This window comes from Arctopsyche grandis, chromosome 11, assembly GCF_051622035.1.
Source record: "Arctopsyche grandis isolate Sample6627 chromosome 11, ASM5162203v2, whole genome shotgun sequence".
Taxonomy (NCBI): Eukaryota; Metazoa; Arthropoda; class Insecta; order Trichoptera; family Hydropsychidae; genus Arctopsyche; species Arctopsyche grandis.
Genome location: NC_135365.1, coordinates 18,561,641 through 18,574,632, shown reverse-complemented (window position 1 = coordinate 18,574,632; position 12,992 = coordinate 18,561,641). Strand labels below are relative to the sequence as shown.

The 12,992-nt window shown below is 29.9% G+C and overlaps 1 protein-coding gene across 1 annotated transcript in view; it reads left to right on the top strand.

Moving 5' to 3' along the window:
* LOC143919269 (uncharacterized) overlaps positions 1-12,992 on the top strand; it is a 494,191-nt gene that overhangs the window by 294,373 nt on the left and 186,826 nt on the right. The gene's annotated exons all lie outside the window — the stretch shown is intronic.

Below are 12,992 nucleotides of genomic sequence, written 5' to 3'. Positions count from 1 at the left end.
AATAATTTTAGCATCAGTCGTATTTGATGCTTGGTGGTTGGCGTATATCCGATAAAACTTCTCTAGGCAAGGGCAATGGGCAAGTGCATCGTTAAAAATTGCACAATGTATTCGAAAACACACAATAAACAACATGGGATACATTTTTATAAGTAAATTGATCATTTAAGTCAGTGTTTCCCAATTACTTTCATGTCACGACCCCCTAAATTTGAAATAATTAATTCCCGGCCCCTAAATTTTTTTTTTCTAGTTAAAAGGTTTATTTGGCAGTAATTATTACAATTATAATACACATATTTATATTCAGTACTAAATTATAGGAACTTTCTTAAAATCATTTTTCTAATATAAAATCTATACACACATGAAACAATTTAATGCGATAGATGAGGTCGCATGTTTTTACATAACAAATCGATATCGGGTTCAATGTCAGAAATGCTAACTCGAAAAGCATCTTCCAAAGTCTCTGTAGAAATGCATGACCTTTGCTTATTTTTTAATATAAGTAATGATGAAAATGCTGTTTCGCATAGGTACGTAGTCGCGAAAGCAATAAGATTTACCAGGGATTCTTTTCCAATAGCAGGATATTATTGCTGTCGCCTTAACCAAAATTCCGAAATACTTTTTTCATTAAATTCCACTTCAAGCAAATTATCTGATCTGATATCGATCAACTCTTCTTGGGCTGTCCACATAATATAATATGATCATATTTTAAGGATTTGGCAAATGGTGTTCTTATCAAGTTGTTCTTTTCATCCTCATTCAAGTTTGGGAAATATTTTCTTAAATATATACATTCCCTAAATCCCTAAATATGTAATGTGGAAAAATATTCATAAATGAATATTTGTACTTTAAATTGAATATTTTCACGGCCCCCGCGAGAAATCCTACGGCCCCCCAGGGGGTCGCGGCCCCCAATTTGGGAAGCACTGATTTAAGTAACATATTATTCAATTAACATCATAGTTTGACAGTTTTTAAAAGTATTACGTGATACAACCATATATACAACGAAAGCATTTAAATTGCAATTACCGCTTTAGTTAGTACGTTTAGATAAAAAAAAATATTGAGATAGAAAACCAATCCTTATAAACGTGGTGAAATAAAAAATTTGCCAAATAAATGAAAAATAGCACGGGAAAAAAATCCGTAAAGAAAAATATATTTTTGACTTTTAAAATTCGCTAGACAATTAATTAGAAGTATTTTAAAGCAATGAAATATAACAATTAATAAGAAAAATATCTGACTATTGATTCCAATACTCACTTTGAGCGTAACAATCCTAAATTTTGAGTTAAAGACCGCAAAAGCCAAAAAACTGTAAAAATCGCGGATTTTTTTAAACGCTCATATCTCGTAAACGATCACCCACCAACAAAAATCAATATCATATTCGAATTTAGTGGGTCAAACTTAGTAAAGATTGGCTAGTCTCCGCTCTGGTAACTCAAAAACGTGATTTTTTGTTGCTCAGTGTAATCAAATTACAAATTTTTATCCTTTATGTACATACCAGTGGCGTGCCTTTATTTTTAAAACAAGGGACTAGGTTTGGACAAAAAAAATATTTTTAATTTTTAAATTATAATAATCTGTCTTGATGTGATGAGTATAATTTTTCAATTTTGTGCTAACAGAAATATCCTAAGTAGCCTAATTTTCTTAATGACATCTTGTTTGTATTCAAAACTTAATCATATGAATGATTTATCGAAAAATCAATCAACATTCAACATTCCAATGCCTCGTTATTTGTTTCCGCGCGCTCCGCAATGATTTGTTAAGAGGGAATCGTTTCGTCAGCCGAGTCCCTTGCCATATTTGTACTCGGAGAGCTCTGTGTAAATGTGTTATTTTAATACAAAAAAAAAAAAAAGTCCAGAATGATATTTGATAGACTCAAATCAAAATATTCTTGGTGGATATTCATAAACGCTTGGAGAGATGAGTAAATAAAAAAATGTTTTGTCTTCCATGGAACGCCTATACCGTAAGAGGAATAGAAATGAGACAGCGAGTCCGTGCAAACGAACGATGCGGCGGACCATATCTTAACAATCCACTACCTCAGTTAGGGCCGATTCAGGTTTCTGAACATTGCTTATCCGAGTGAACAATATCAATATGGACAATGATTTGAATGTATTGTTGTTGAATTGTTGATATTTTTAAATTTTAAGGGACTAGCCTAGTTAGTACCTCTAGTCCAATGATAGCACGCCACTGGTAAATAAATATGTATGTACATATGTACTTACATCACTCCTTATCCCTATCAATGCACTCACAATCAATGCTAACACGGAAAATGTGGATATTGCATGAAAAAAATAATTCAATTTAATATTATAATTGTATAACTAATATATTTCAATTTCATATTATTTACATATTACACTTGGTCGTAACTCTAGAAAATTAGTATAATTAATTTTACCATATAACTAAAAAGGGATTTTGAATTTTTCACATTGTCATACAATTTATTGAAAGCCTTCAAAACTTTTGTCATTGTTATTTTCTTCTTATACCTTTTAGATTGTATGTTCTGTGTTTTTTTAGCTATGGATATATTTTTCAAACATGCATTTAGAGTGCAAAAATTTTGTATTGTTAATAACAATTCGACTGCAAATCTGAGTATTGTGCAATCATTAACAACTATCAAAAAAAAATCCAAATTGCCACCATTCCCACAGGTTTATAAATATACTTGAAATAGACAAACAAGCAGATTGAAAATAAAATAACGATTATCGTCAATGCAAAAGTGATTATCAAAGTGATTTTGTTGTTTTACATGAGTGAAAAATCTTATGATTTTTTGATTATTCCATAATATTTTTTGAGTGACTGTTGGCATTGTGAGGGTAGCTATCCAACATGATATGGCCGAAAGATTTATACATGTGTAATTCAAACTGCTTAATACATATCTTAACAAGTGGTCTTTATTTATATTTGTCCATATATGGCAATTTTGATTAACGGTAAGGTATATAGACAAAACACACAATATTACTACATATGCATTTCTTGAATATTTTACTACATTATTTTCCCTCTGTCCCATAGTAGAAATTGTACCGAACATACAATTTATTCCATTAATTAATTTCTGAATATTTGGTTGACTTTTATCTGAGGTTTGCTTTAGTTTAATGTACACGAATCGCTTCATATTTGTAGATTGACTTTATTATAAATGGGGAATATTAACATTATTTTAAAATAATGTTAATATTCCCCATTTATAACCTTGCTAGTTTTGCTTCTTGACAAATAGAATTCAATTTATTATGTACACAAATGTACGATTATGTTTCTAATGGTTTTATTGAAAGTATACATTTTTTTCAATTATAACGGTGTGACAAATGACTACTATTACTGTTACATACATAATATATGTATAATTACGATCATTGCTAATGCAAAAAAAAATTATAGTAATTTTGCTGTTTACACAAATAAACCAAATCTTTAAATATAAAGTAATTAAGGGTGCACCTTACGGGATCGAATTAGAAATGCACGAAAAACCAAATATCGGAAGGCAAAGATCGAAAATCGAAAGATCTACATACTCACGTAAATACTCACTTAATTTGCGCGAGCAGGATACAACAGGAACAAGAGGAACAGGCTTCTCCTCCCGTATTCTGCGCGCGCACATTAATCCCGTGGGGTAGACCCAGTAATTAGTTATACTTATGTACATGCTATATATGTATTTACATACATATGTACGTACGTATTATATATTAATGACTTTCAATAATTATGTATTGAAATTCAATCAATGAATAATATGATCGTTTTCTTGGGTCAAAATGATTGTATATGTGGTTAAGGCTGCCAGGAATGATTGAAGAAATTCATAATTAAATAAAAACAAACATCCGCTGCAATCATTCTTATTGTGATGGAGTGATACTGTCTTCAGCTGTTGAATCAGAGGATCTGTAATGAAATATAATTCAAATGAAATTTTAATTTTCCTCAAACCACTTTAAAAAGTATATTTTACTTGATTATACCTGATACTTTATGAATACTCAATTTCAAAATTAATCTATTGGCTTCATTTGTAATTCTTTTTAAATTTTCGCATAAGTAGATTGGTGTCACCAATATCACGGTGTGATAAACCACCCACATACATCCCAAGAACATTTTCATTGTGGTTTCCTCAAACTATAAATAATTATAATTTCTATGTATATACATACATATATGTATTTATTTAAAGTTTGGACCATTGTAGCATCACAGGAATTCCTAATGCGCCACAAAGGTCAAAAATATAACAGAAAATAAACAAAATAATAACTAAAGAAATTAGACATAACAAAAACAAAACATATACAAACAACACATTTGACACAATCATAAAAATAATAAGCTATATAATAGCGGAAAATAATAATAATTACAAATTATTAAAAACATAAAATAAACGAATGACTTATAAAAGAAAAAGAGAAAGAAAAATAAATATAAAAATGTATATACACAGACAAAAACATAGATAACGTAAAAATATCAAATATAACATATGGAATGCCTTACACCTACAGCCAGTTCCAATAAAAAAGAACCAACTGCAAATACAAAAAAAAACTGAGGCCCAAATGGAAGAGAGTAAATCTTAGTTCCACTCATAAATCACAATCAATCATGAAAGCAATGATGAGCGCAGACTACCAGACAAATATATATACATATATATATATATATATACATATATACATACAGCCAGCAGCATAGCTCGGACGTTAAGCTTCTGCTTACCGTCAAGAAGGTGCCGGGTTCTATCCCTGAATGAAAATGAATTTTTCAGAGTGTGCTGTTGGTCAGACCTGGATTTGTGACTCCAGGTTGATCGTTTCCTATCAGAGTTTGCCAATTTTCTCTGATTTTCATTGTTGAAACGGTTCCCGGAAAAAAAAATTGGCTAAAAATCCTTCCTACCTACTATGTCACCACTATTTGAAATTTGATGGATGTACAATAAAAATTTATGTACAATTCATAGATGTCTCGTTAATTTGCGAGTTTTTTCAGTGTCTCGCAATTCAACGACTTATAATAAAAAAAATGCTGCATTTGTATTTGTAATTGGCCAGGAAGGCGCATTGGGATTTACCTGTAAGGCCTTCCTGGTATATATGTAAAATAAAAATAAAAAAAATAAAAATATATATATATATATATATATATATATATATATATATATATATATACATATATACATATATATATATATATATATATATATATATATATATATATATATATATATATATATACATATATATACATATGTAAGAGTTGCCTAGGGTTGCCACCTGTCCTAATTTTCCAAGAATAGATGTTCCTGTTCCTTACATAACTTATAATAAAAAATAAGTGACAACTCTAATCGTATTGAAAATAGAAATAAACTTACATGAACCATTGCTTTTACCATGTCAGTTGATACCAGCACAAGAAATGTGAAAGTAAATGAAGTTCGAAAAAGAAACTGAAATTATTAAATCTATATGTATGTACTTCATTCATAAAAAAGCTTTACAACTAAGTACTATACATACACAAGTGGCCATTGTACCATATATCTGATGGAAGATTTTGAAAGTAACGCATTGATGTGTAATTTATCCAAAGCTTCCAAAGCGTTTTCTATTGATATATGTTGGGTAAATGTTGAATTCTTTTTTTTTCCTTTGTCTACTCTAAAACTTTCCAAATGCATATTTAAAGTCTGGAAGTTTTGTATCGTTATCAATGACTCCACTGTAAATTGAATTATCCTCCAATCGGAAATCATTAATGTTATAAATATCCAGCACCTTTGGAAACCTATCGTAGTATATATATACTTATAAAAAATAAAAATACCGAGCATCATTATGATTGTTAATGTGATAATTAAAATTATGATTTTTATGATTATATTTCGAAAACTTTGATGTTTGTTTATTATCAACAATCTCTCAATGCTTTTATTGTTTAATAGTATCGTGCAAGGTGTGGCCCTTTTAAAAGACATAATCCAACACGCAATAGCTGACATCGTCGCAGTTACAATTCTCAAATTGTTTATTACATATGAAAGTAAATGATGTTTATCCAATGAATCCAACAAAAAATGACAATTAATAATCATGAAGTATATTGAAGATACACATAAAATTAACACATGCAATTTTTTTATTCTTTCTTTGATTGTAAAATATTTTCCAGTTGTCAAAATTGGAAGTGTACCAAGCAATAAATTTATTTTGTAAATATACTTTAAAATAGTCGGTTGTTCTATTATTATTTTAGATATTTCAAATTCCTTTTTTTGTCTAATTTGATGTGCTCGTATGTTCTCCATATTCATTTATTATATGAATGTATGTGTAAATACACATGAGATCTTCATGAGAAATACTGAAATAGTTTTTAATATTTTTATGGAGTTAAACTTTTTTTTGTTATCAAAAAAGTCTAGAACTATTGATGTAACATGTAATTTTGATAATCGTCTTAATTATTTTTTTAATTAAAATAAGTCAACATTCCATTAAGCTAATTGTTTTTTTTTAAATAATCAATTGGGTTTTCTCTAAAAAATAATATACCTAATAGAATTTAAATTAAACAAATAACTAATACAATTTAATTGTTTTCGTTTTTAAAATAAACACATGAATTTTAATGTCATTTTCATCCAATTTATTACATTAATAGATAATATTCTTGCTATGCAATAATTTATCACACACACACACATTTTATATTATTTATATTTATACATGGTATGTTTATATATGCTACTGCCAATGTGATATCAATAATAACTGGTGATTTATCAAATTAAGAAGGGGATAAGTTAGGATATTTAAAATTATATAGGGTAAAGTTTTGTCAGAAATTAAAAATAATAATATTGTTAATTATACTGACCGATTATTATTAATAGTAAGCAAATTTATCACATTGACTGTAACGTACATATGTATGTACATACGTATTTTTAATAAAAAGTTTTTTGCTGGCAATACATTTGAGTTAAAATAATTGTGTAAGTTACTAGTCCTCCTAAGAATCCAACTAAAAAATCATAATTAAATAAAAATAAGCATCCACTGCAATCATTGACATCTCGATACAACAAAAATCTTCTAAATTTTCGAATTTCACAATCTACGAAATAAAATGCATAAATTTATTATACAGGCATGAGTATATATTTTAGTGATGCATAAAATAATTTACCTGATATGCGAAGTAAACTTATTTTGAATATCAATCTGTTGGTTTCATTGCTAATAGTTTTCAAATTTTCACATAAATATATTGGAAATATCAATACCATAGCGTGGTGCACGCACCAGCCGATATTCATTTTCATATATAATCCAGCTTTTTGAAACTATCCAATTGTACATATGTATATGTATGGTTAAGAGATATCAAAGATTAGTATTGTGAATGATGAAAACTATATAAGGTATTATTTATATATATGTACATATATAGGTACATATTACTTACATCATTCCCTATCCTTAGCAATGCACTCACAACGAGTACCAGTACAGAAAATGTCGATACTGCATGAAAAATCAACTAAAAACATTTGATTTAAGTATTATTTAATAATCATTTAACGGTCGTATGAAAATAAAATTGACAAAAAAAAATTACCGGACCGTTTATAAGAAATTTTGAATTATTAACATTGTTATACAATTTATTTAAAGATTCTAAAATTTCCGTTGTAGACATTGTCTTCTTGAATTTGATCGATTGTGTGTTTTGCTTTTTAGCAAGGTATATGTTTTTCAAACATACATTTAGAGTGCAAAAATTTTGGATTATTAATAACAATTCGATTGCAAATTTCAATACTGCACAATCAGTAACTAACGTCGAAAAACATATCCAAATAAGTTGTAGTATCATTGGATTACTACCGTACTTTAAATAGTTAAAAATACATGTTGAATATATAATTACATTAATTGTTAAAGCGAATAAAAATATTAAAGCAATTTTGTTGTAATTTTGTGTTTTTTCACAAATAAACCATATCTTTATCTTTTGATTATTCAATAGTATTTTTTGATTGAGTGTTGGCATTACAACAGATGCAATCCAACATGATGCAGCTGCAAAATTTATACTTGTGAAATTCAAACTGTTTAATATACATCTTAACAGGTCATTGTTTTTCATATTCGACCATATATGGAGATTTTTATCGATGGTAAAATATATAGACAGAACACATAATACTACTGCATATGTATTTCTTACATATTTAACTATATAATTTTCACACTTTCCTGCGGTGGAAATTGTACCAAAAATAAAATTTATTCCATTGATTAATTTCTGAATATTAGAAGTTCGACTTTTAATCGAGATTTGCTTTGTTTTAACATACATAACACGGGTCATATTTATGGTTAAATAAATATTAATTTTATTTATCTGATTATCTACCCTATCTGATTTTGCTTCTCTTGAAAAATAAAATATATATGTACAAAAGTCATTCAATTAATTCTGATAAGTGTTAGATTTCATTATTTGATAAATTTTAACAAGGCATTTTTATTAAAAGTGCATATATTTTATTCAAGAGCAATACAACAAATCATAAACGCCTTGTGAATACAGCTTTTTTGATTATTCCATAAAATTTTTTGAGAGACTGTTGGCATTGTGAGAGAAGCAGAAAGATTTATTATTCATTTGAAAATCAAACTGTTTTATACATGTCTTAACAAGTGATTTTTTTTTGTATTTATCCATATATGGCAATTTTGATCAATGGTAAGGCATATAGACAAAACACAACATTTCTACAAAAATTGTACGGAGCATAATATTTATTACATTCATTAATTTCTGAATGTTTGGTTAACTTTTATATAAGGTTTGATTTTTATTTTTCTTCTTCTAATGCCTTGTCCGCATCCACCTCGTTGGCGACCACTTCGTCGATTATTTTTAGATATCTGCATTGGTCTTCAGCGGTTCGGAACAGTTCTTCGGCGCTCATATCGGTCCACATGCGCATGTTTCGAAGCCAAGACAACTTCTTCTTGCTAATCCATTTCCTAACTTATATTTTCTCCATGGTTATGAAACGGAGAAATTCGTATTTTGTGACCCCGTATCATGTGTACGAGGTTCTCCATCTTTATCCGCTTGATAACAGAAAAAAGTTCCCTGCCTCTCCCTATCATGCCGAGGCCAGCTTCATTTGATCTTTTTTAGGTCTGCGGGATCTTCAGCATACGCCTGCAGACCCACATCTCAAAAGCTTCGATGCGGCTGATCATTCTGGAGTCCATGTTTCGCATCCATGTAGCAACACTGACCAGACGTGGCTCTTTGCGAATCTCAAACGCATACGAAGATTGAGATGCTTGTTTGTAAGCGCCGCCTTAATTTTGATAAACGTTGTTCTAGCGATCTCGATGCAGATTCTTAAATCTTCATCTAAGTGCATCTCTCCATTTAACCAAGTACTCAGGTATTTAAATCTTTTGACTCTTTCTAACACCTCTCCACGCGCCCCCGCCTTGCGGGGTCTGCGGTGTCTGCGAGCGTGGTAGCTACGCCACTGAATATATTTAACATGATTGTACTTGATGCTTTATGAACACTCAATTTCAAAATTAATCTATTGGCTTCATTTGTAATTCTTTTACGCATTGATGTGTATAATATATTAGAGTTGCCTAGGGTTGCCACCTGCCCTCAATTTTCCCAGAATAGATGCTCCTGTTCCTTACATAACTTATGATTAGAGGTAGGATAGTCACAGTGCTATCCATTGTTCGGCAAACCTTTAACAATGCATTTACAACCTTTGAACAATACACGGCCCCCTCAGGCTCCGGTGACTACTTATGATCAATAAAGATTTTAAAAATATTGAAAATAACAAGTCGTATTGAAAATAGCTAGTCGTATTAAAAATAAACTAACATGAACCATTGATTTTACCATGTCAGGCTGGTATTAAACCAGCACAAGAAAGGTGAAAGTAAATGAAGTTCGAAAAAGAAACTGAAATTATTAAATGTATATCTATCTGTATACTGCATTTATAGTTATTACCGCCATCTATGTTTAAAACTAAAAACTGGATAGACGTCAGGCACTTTTCAGAAATTCAAATTTCAAACGCGTCTTACACGATATTTTTGCACCAACGTAATGGTGGGGGATCCATTTATTTATATTAATGACCAAAATGAGCAAGATGGAAAAGTATGAAAACGATCGGATAAGATGCAAACTTTTTCCTGAATCTGAAAGTTTTGTATCGTTATCAATGACTCCACTGTAAATTGAGTTATTGTCCAATCGGAAACCATTAATGTAATAAATATCCAGCATCTTTGAAAACCTATCGTAGTATATACAATATATATCGTCTTAATTATTTTTTATTTAAAATAAGTCAACATTCCATTATGCTAATTTTTTTTTTTAATAATCAATTGGATTTTCTTAAAAAATAATATATCACAAACACATACCCAATAGAATTTAATTGTGTTCGTTTTTAAAATAAACACATAAATGTTAATGTCATTTTCATCTAATTTATTACATTAATAGATAATATTCTTGTTGTACAATAATTTATCACACACACACACATTTTATATTATTTATATTTATACATGGTATGTTTATATATGCTACTGCCAATGTGATATCAATAATTACTGGTGATTTATCAAATTAAGAAGGGGAGAAGTTAGGATATTTAAAATTATATAGGGTAAAGTTTTGTCAGAAATTTAAAAAAATAATAATATTGTTAATTATACTATACTATATATAAAAACGGACTGTCGCTAAATATATATATTTGTATATTTGTATGTGACGGACGATCAACCATCAACCAGTATGGGGAACAATTTTTTTTTCTTCATTTTTTTTATATTTTTAATTTTTTTCAGTTTTTTTCAGGTTTTTTCAGTTTTTTTAATTTTTTTGATAATTTTCATTTTTTCAGTTTTTTCATTTTTTTCATTTTTTCAGTTTTTTCATATTTTTCATTTTTTTTCATATTTCCCCGTGCCGAAGGCATCGGGGGCGCTGGGGGCGAAGCCCCCGGGGTGCCCAAGGCATTGGTGGCGCCGGAGGCGTCGGCGGCGCTGGGGGCGAAGCCCCCGAGGTGCCGAAGGCATCGGGGGTGCTGGGGGCGCCAAAGGCGTCGGCGGTGCTGGGGGCGAAGGCCCCGGGGTGCCGAAGGCATCGGGGGCGCTGGGTGCTCTGCGGGCGCCGGAGGCGTCGGCGGCGCTGGGGTCGAAGGCCCCGGAGCGACGGAAGCGCCGGGGGCGAAGGTGGCGGAGGCATTGGGGGCGCTGGGGGCAAAGGCGTCGGGGCGTCGGCGATGCACAAAACGTAATTCGTAATTCGTAATTACTTCGTAATTTGTCATTCGTAATTCGTGCATCAATTTCTTTCCGAAACCAGTCGATTCAATATCTTTAACTTTATTTTTATTCGAGTTTCAATTCCTTTTCGAAACCACCCGTTGAAATCAACGGGCCCAACACTAGTTATGAATAGTAAGCAAATTTATCACATTGACTGTAGGGCTTCTAACCGGTTAAACCGAAACCGAACGCTCTTAGGTAATAGGCGTACATTTCTTTGAACAAAAAAAAGCTACATTACTTTCTTTCTTGTGCGGTTTCTTTGAGATTTAGTAATGGACCAGGTCATAAACCAATAAAATATTATTGAAAGTATGTAGTTTCAATGACCTACCCAACTTCAGGTATAGAAAGCATTCTTATCTATCGCAAATCCTTGTACTTGAAAACATCAAAAAAAGTAGTCAAATGATTTATGATAAATTAAATTGTTATAAAATCTGCTTATGACCGACGGGTCGATTGCAAAAAAAAAAAAAGATTTATGGCAAAATGCATAAGAATTTCCGAAATTTAATTGATTTTTCTTCGAAGGAATTGCCCTTTAAATATTGAGGCCACATACCTACTTTTATTATGGATTTAAAATGTTCGTGATCAAATGAATTTGTTTCCGAAATTTGCAACGGTTGCTTTTGGATTTTTTAAGCTAAAACAGATGCGTAAAAACAACTTTGAAATCTCTTTATCTATAATATATATTTGAATCTCAGCAGTTCTTAATATTAAGTTCACGATTACACAATTATATATTTTTTTCTACGAGGTTACACATTATTTTTTAAATAATATATTCTTGATGGTAGCTTATTTAAATCATTTAATTATATGTGCGTATTTAGGATATGCAATTTTACGACTGTGATATATGTACATATAATGCAAATTGTATTATTTGTAATATTTGTAATAATAATAAAGTAATGATCTTATGAAAGTTCATAATGTTTATAACTTAATTTAATTTATAAAAAACTATTTTTTGCATAATATAGATATATATATATATATATATATATATATATATATATATATATATATATATATATATATTATGCAAATATATACATATTTACATTTTTTTACTTAACTTTTTATTTGTAAAAAAAACCGAAAACCGGCTTTTTATTTCGGGCGGTTTTTTGGAACCCCTACATTGACTGTAACGTACATATGTATTTTTAATAAATAACCTTTGGCTGGCTATACATTTGAATTAAAATAATTGTGTAAGTTACTAGTCCTCCTATGAATCCAATTAAAAAATCATAATTAAATAAAAATAAGCATCCACTGCAATCATTGACATCACGATACAACAAAAATCTTCTAAATTTTCGAATTTCACAATCTACGAAATAAAATGCATAAATTTATTATACAGGCATGAGTATGTATATATTTTAGTGGTGCATAAAATAATTTACCTGATATGTGAAGTAAACTTATTTTGAATATAAATCTGTTGGTTTCATTGCTAATAGTTTTCAAATTTTCACA